The sequence below is a fragment of the Cavia porcellus genome, unplaced genomic scaffold (genome assembly GCF_034190915.1).
Source record: "Cavia porcellus strain 051 isolate PalLab524CR breed Dunkin Hartley unplaced genomic scaffold, mCavPor4.1 scaffold_25, whole genome shotgun sequence".
Classification (NCBI taxonomy): Eukaryota; Metazoa; Chordata; class Mammalia; order Rodentia; family Caviidae; genus Cavia; species Cavia porcellus.
The window spans coordinates 11,437,792-11,445,290 of NW_026947508.1; positions in this window are offsets into that span (position 1 = coordinate 11,437,792).

A 7,499-nucleotide genomic window follows, 5' to 3' on the forward strand; every position below is an offset into this window, starting at 1 on the left:
ACCTGGCCTTGGGCAGCCCTCGCGCCCATGCAGAGTAACATTCTTGTTTTTGTAAAGGATGTAACAAAATAGTTTATTCTGAGCCGAATATGACTGACCATGGCTGGAAAACACGGATTCAAGTTACCCTAAATGACATGCTCCCCAAAAGCCCAAGAGATTGGAAAGGGAAGAGAGCCCTCTCCAACCCAGAGATATGGAAATATGCAGGGTTTTTTTTTTTTTTTTTTGTCTTTTTATCGGTACCAGGGATCGAACTCATGATTGCCTGCTTGCAAGGCAGGCGCTTATGCCGCTGAGCTAAATCCCCAGCCCCAGAAATATGTAGTTTTTAAAAATAATGTTAAGAAATTTCTGGCCGCAAACCAGACGTGGTGTTCCACATCTATAATCCCAACACTCTAGAGGCTGAGGCAGGGGGATCGTTGTATATTTGAGACCAGCCTGGGTTACAAAGTGAGCTCAAAGCCAGCCTGAACTGCATAATGAGACCCTGTCTCAAAAAAAAAAAAAAAAAAAAAGAAAAGAAAAAAAATTCTGGTCGGGTATGGCGATACACACTATAATCCTAGCAATCTGGAGGCTGAGAAAGGCGCACCATCAGTTTGAAGCCAGCCTGAACTACATAGCAAGACCTTGGCTCAAAAAACAAAAAAGAAGTGATGCCTTGGTAAATACCTATAATCCCAGCTGCCAAATTCCAGGTCAGCCTGGGCAATCCGAGCAATTTAGTGAGACCTTGGCTGAAAATCAGAAATGAAGAGGGGAGACGTAGCCAAGTTTGAGCCTTTGGGTGCAACCACAGCCCCCAGCACTGACAAAAGAGAAGGAAGGGAGGAGGGTGGGAAGTGAGGGGAGGGGGGGAGATGGAGACAGGAAGAGAGGGAGGGAGGGAGGGAAGGAGGGAGGGAGGGAGGGAGAGGTGGCACGGGTGGGGGCTCATCTCCCAGCCCCTTTATTGTGCCGCTGGAGCACCAATCCTCTTTATTCCTAATAGGAAGAAAGTGTTATAACTCGTGCCCCGGTATAAAATCCAAGGAAACAAGAGACCGAAAATTTAGGTAGCAAAGGCTTTATTTCCAGGCCTGGTGACAAGTCTCTGGGAGCCAATTTGGAGACTGTGTCCCAGAGACTGAAGGGAGGAGTTTAAAAAGAGGCTGGAGGAAAAGGGGTGGGGGGGGGACAAAGAAACCTGCAGAGCCATCAAACTTGTTGACCCGAGTCTGGAAACTGTATTGCTGTCCACTTAGCTCTGACAATCTCGGGAGTTCCTGGTGTTTCTCAAATAACTCCCATCCTACAGACTGACATTATCTCGGAGTGGCACATCTGCAGCAATATTTGGAGAAGAAAGTGGACAGTTAATTATCCCAGGACAGCTCTTTTTCGCTAGTGGGTGTGAAGGGGTCAAGAGTTACAAGAAGCTGAAACTTAAGTTTTAAAAGATCTGATATCTAACTCATTTGATGCATACAGAACAAAACGAAAGCACTGATTGGGGTTTGGGCCATAGTATTTCCCGGTAATTTCTTTGAAGCTAAACAGTTCTTAAAATTGGGGCAGGCTCATTTTATGACAGATCATCACCGGGTTGGGAAGAGGTCACCAGAAACCCAAATTCTTTATGGCCTAGATAGATAGGTGAGGGGAGAGGGAGGCAATAAGGCGCCATACAGAACAGAAAGTTATGTGTCAAGGTCAGGTAAAGGGTTAAACTCATACGCAAATCTCTCTGCACACAAGCAAGTTACTTCAAACAAGTGTAAATTAATGGGCCATTCTAGTTTTCTTTAGCTCTTTAGCGGAGAATAGAGGCGCCTAACAGTGATTAACAACCCTTGTTAGCTTGTTTTAGCACAACTTCTGTAGTTTGTAGAGGGCAACAATGGTTAACATATCAATTAGGTGAGATTCTTGCAATTCTTTACAGAGGAGAGTATTGCTCAACATATCAATTAGGTCACTTAACATATCAGTTAGGGAAAAAGGATAAAAAAAACACATTTAGTAAGTCACATTGCAGGTTTGCTATAATACACATATAACGAAGCTATTTTCTTAGAGTACAACAGAAAGATGACTGTGGGGAAGGAGAGAGGTCATGGAATTGTGTGCATTATTTGGTGACATTGTTTTTTAATCTCTAGCTGCTGAGACGGAATCGGAAAAAGATCCATTAAATCATAACCTCTCTCCGAAGGTCACCATTAAACTCAACGCAGGAACCCTCCACAGGCCACAGGCTGGGACAAAGTTCTCCAGGGTCCACAGCGAGCGCTGGCTGTTGGAAAAGACCTCTCACTGGGTCCCAGCAGTTTTCCAGAACAATAAATCCATCTCAGCTTTTCTCTCGGCACCCAGATTCTACCGTTTCTCTCCTGTCACTTGAGCTTGGACAGATCATTTTCCTACTCCTGATTTTGCTGTGGTTGTCATTGTTTGAGACGGGGCTGGCTTTCGTCGGTCAGGCTGGCCTGGAACTCACTGTGTAGTCCAGGGCATTCTCAAACTTGCTGTGACCCTTCCTGCCTCAGCTTCCTGAGTACTGGGAGGACAAGTGTCTTCCACCCTGCCTGGCTTCTTACTTCCTATTTTGTTTTTCTTCATCTCACAAGTATTTGTTGAAAGCTGATGCCTGCCACAGCACTGTCTCCAAAGCTCTCCCCAGGCGCCTCCTGATCAGATAAAGGCTCCTCTGTCTCTACCCTTCTGATGGCTCTCTGATAGGAATCTCCTTTCATAGTAACAGGACTGGGGTTTTGTTGCTGGGGGCCGGGGTGTTTTTGTTTCCTTTTGTTTTGAGAAAGGGTCTTAATATATAGTTCAGGTTGGCCTTTAACACACTCTATCTGGGGCTGACCTTGAATTCATGGTGATCCTCCTACCTCAGCCTCCTGAGTCCTGGAGTTACAGACCTGCTCCACCATGCCCAGTCAAGGTGACAGTTTGGTCCTACATACAGTTCATTCACAACAAGGAGCAGGGTAGTCTGATGTCCTGCCCTCAGTCCCCACAAGGAGGCATTAAAATCAGCAACTGAGTGCTTGCCACATATCACCACCGATGTCACCTCTGAGGTCACTGCAGAGTGCATGATTGCCCCTCATGGATAAGGGCCCAGGCCACTTCTGGAGAGCTGGATTCCAGAGATTCCAGGAGGGTAACAAACCCAGTGGGACCAGTCAAGAGGTGGAAATTCAAAGAGATGGGCGTGGTTTCCAGCCAAAGGGACTCCAGGTTATCCATGGTGGTCGTCCATATCATCAGATACCTCTCCAGAGGGCTGTGAACCGTTTCAGCAGAATCTAAACTAACTGCAGGGTAATGGCTTTAACAATGACCACCAGCAGGATATTAACCAATCAGAAGAGATGTCAGCTGGCTAGGGCAGTAAATGTCATTGCATACCAAGTAGGCAGCAAACTTTTTTTTTTTTTTTTTTTGGTCTTTTTGAGACAGGATCTCAATGCAGTTAAGACTGGCCTTTATTGAACTCACTTTGTAGCATGATCCTCCTGCCTCAGCCTCCTGAGTGCTGGGATTACAGGTGTGAGCCACCACGCCCAGCTCAAACTTTTTTTTTTTAATTCTAGAGAATTTGTTTTGTTTTGGAGACAAGTTCTGCTTCTTGATGATATCAACTTCTTTTATCCAGATACCAAGTAATTGGCCCTCTTCACTCCTGGCTGATCTAAAATGAGCCCTCTAGGGCAAGAGAAAACAAAGGGAGAACAGAAATTAGCTACAGGAAAGCCCATCGCATGAGGGTAGTGCAGTTTCAGAGTGAGGCCAGAAGAGGGCGCAGGAAACTTCCGCTTGATCATTAACTAGAGAGCCTAAATTTAGTAGATGGAGGTTTCCTTCAGTCAGGTGACACAGTTTGTATCTGCCTCTTTCTTTCCTTCTTTCTTTGTTTCTTTGTTTCTTTCTTTTTCTTTTTCTTTCTCTCTCATCCTCTCTGTCTCTGTCTCTGTCTCTCTCTCTCTTTTCAGAATTTACCGTGTATCCCAGGCTGGTCTCAAACTCATCAGGATCCTCCTGCCTCAGCCTTAGAGTTTACTTATGAAGTGACTCAGAAAGCCTCTAAAGGTGACAGTTGACTCAGTTTGATTTTATTCTGAGATCTCAACAGCGTGGTTTATACAGTAGGTTATCTTTTTTTTTTTTTTTTAGTGCCAGGAATCAAACTCATGACCTTGGGCATGCCATGCAAGCGCTTGTACCTGACTTAAATCCAGCTCAGAGTAAACTATCTTAATACAATCTTTGCACTAATGTTTTCTTGAAAAAAAATTTGAGATTTGTTTTCAAGCCCCGGCCAGTCTCCTCTCCATCTGCTCCAGGTCGCATTTCTCTATGCCGCTATAAGGGTGCCAGGAGCTGCTTCTCCTCTTGCTCAGCGTGGGGACCATAACCCAGTTTGCCTTTGCAGCAATTAAGTAGCATTGGCATCAGCCTGGGCCTTGGAGAAAGAAGCATCAGACAGATCTGAAGACTGATTATCAATTATAAACTGCAGAGCCGGCTAAGTAGATCCGACTCGGCTTACTAGGAAGACTGGGCACGCAATAATTGATGACTAAAGGGAGTAAGCCAAGGTTCTAAAGTAACACAAAGCTCAGGGACACGTGGGAAATGCTGCCTGGGCAGATCTATGGGCTAAATAATGCTAGCTGGGCAATTAAACCAGGAAATGTCAGGACCCCGTGTTCAGAGCGTAAGAATGCCTGAAGGATAGATGGAGAGCTCAGACAAATGCGGTGCAGATCATAAAATGTGGCATAACAAAGTCAACGGGATGATAAAAGTATTTGTTCTCTTTTATGACTTGCTTTCACGTTGCCAATTTCCTTAATTCAACCCTTGACATTTTCTACTTTATTTGTGCTTCCAATCATCCTATAAATAATGTTTTATTTATATTTCATAAGCAACTGAAGTGCCAGACCAATAATGTCACTGCACCAGGACACTGACAGTTACCTCCCCAAGATCCAGAAATTAGAAATGGTCTTGATTGTTTAGCTTGGGTCAGAGTGATCGGTGGGGAATGGGTCTCCTGTATTGGATAGCTGAGCGGATAAAAGGAGGCCTCCACTGGCATCGCTTCCAGAGCTACTATCAAAATGGTTTTGGAGCCAATCATGATAGATAGTAATGCCAGCACTGGGAAGGCTGAGGCAGGATGATTGCCATGAATTTGAGACCAGCCTGGGCTACATAGTGAGTTTGAGGACAGTCCTGACTACATAATGAGACCCTGTCTCAAAAAAAAAAATTGTTCTGGAGCTCTGTGTCTTATGTTTTGTTTTTTACTTAAATTTCAGTCTCACTGTATCATCCAGCAATGTAGCCTTGGCATCATCCTGGGCCTTGCAGAAAGAAGCATTAGACAGATTCAAAGATTGATTATCAATTATAAACTGTAGAGCTGGCTACAGTCTCAGGATCAAGTGGCCCTGGCCTTAAAGTCTCAGGATCAAGCGGCCCTGCTGCCTCAGCCCTGCAGCCCCTCTCTCTTCCCCCAGCAGCTGTCATAGCATACCAGTGTGCCTGGTTAAAATTCAGGTTTCTTTGGCAGGGTGGTGTGTATGTGTGTGTGTGTGGTGCTAGAGATCTAACTTAGGGCTTTATGCATGGTAGGCAAATACTGTACCACCAGTTACACCCATAATCCTTAAAGAATGCTTTTTTTTCCTGGATAATTAACTACAACCACAAGTAACAAGCCTCAGAAATTTCCATTTTACCTGGCCTCCATTTGCTGCTGTCAGGCAGGAAGAAAATTGCAAAAGCCCATCAACAAATGTTGGAAGAAAACACCATAAGCTGATGAACAGCTGTTTGCCCAAAATAGTTTGTGTACCCTGGCCTTCACTGAGTCAAGCACTGGGTAAGTCAGTCACGGACAAGGGTGGGCTGATGGCTGTCTTGTTCTGAAAGCCATCAGTAGTCAGTCCTTGAGGACATAACACGTAACTTAAAAGAGTTTCAACACACAGTGATTTAGCAAGCTAAAAGTGATCCAGGGTGTCATATTTGGACTTCCTCTTCCAGGCATCAACACAGAGAAACAGGGACTTGATTTACTTTTCTGCCTAGAACAACCAAAACATAGACACCAACACCACCCCCGGCCCCAAAGAAAAAGCAAAAAAGTTTTCCAAGCTGAATAGCAGGCTGCAAAGGAAAGTAGTCCTTGGGAAATGGGTAACAGGTAAGATGAGCCCTTGAAGTTCCAAGGACAATGGATATTCATGAGTCAGTGAGCATCAACGAGGGATTTATGTGTCAGTGATGAATGCTTCAATGTCAGGGAGAACTTCACCTCTCTATTTAGTAAAGCCTTCTAACCACAATATGTTGGTAATGTTAAGCCTGTTATTTCAAATACTATAAATTCTCAGATTATGAAACTAATAGAATAACCAGAGGGAATCCTGAACAAAAATTCTATGTGAATTATTTGCCTTTTCTATCCTATGACTTTCCCTTCCTACATAACTAAAAGCTACCCGGTGTTAGGAAATCTTTGCTCTGCTGTAAAACCAGTGTTATAGTTGATACATTGTGTCACCTTGAGAAATGTAGGAGCTTAACTAAGTAACTCAGTGATTCTACATTTCTTTTTGGTAGAGGACCAGCCTTAGGGCTCTAGAATGTTCATTGTGTCAACCTGAGACCTTTAGAAGTTTAACTAAGTGACTTAGCAGAGTAGCAGGGTCCTCACTTTGTAAACATCCTGAGCCTGTGCAAGAGGAAGGCACCAAGATTATGTGAGTGCTACACACACCCTAGAGCGGGTAGCCTGCATACAACATGAGGGGGAAAAAAGGCTCGTTCTTTTTCCCTCTTGTTGCTTTTGCTATCTTCTACTACTTGAAGTGTCCCTGTGCTGTGCCACTCTGCCTTGGAGCCAGCTGATTATGGCCTGAAACCTCCACAAACGGTGAGCTAAATAAACCTTTCCTTCCTTAACTTTGGGTGTCGGGTATTTTGTCCCAGCACAAGAGAAAAGCAACTAAGACAACGAGATGTGAAAAAGAGGAAGTTATGCCATTAACTATGTCACTTAGGACTGTTTTTGCATCAGGACAGCAGAATCATTTGCACCTGGAAATTGGTTAGACTTGCAGAAACTTGCAGGCCTGCTCAGACCTAAGGAACTGAATGTGTGTTTGATACAAAATCCCAAGTGTGCGCATCACACATTTATGCTTGAGGAGCATTATCTTCTGACAAATAATCTCTCTGGTCATGTTTCCTTATGCATGAAAACAAAGGACAAAAACTTTCTCGCCTCACTCCATGGGTTGATGATTAGAATGAAATAAACCTCCATCCAAATACAAGTCATGTACACTCAAAACTGGTCAGACAACTCTAACAAACAGTGAACTACGTGCAAATCTCATGCACATCACAGCTATTCCTGGGCTGAAAATGAACAGGGCTGCAAGGGTGGCTGACTCAGCGGAAGAGCAATAGCAAACACAAGG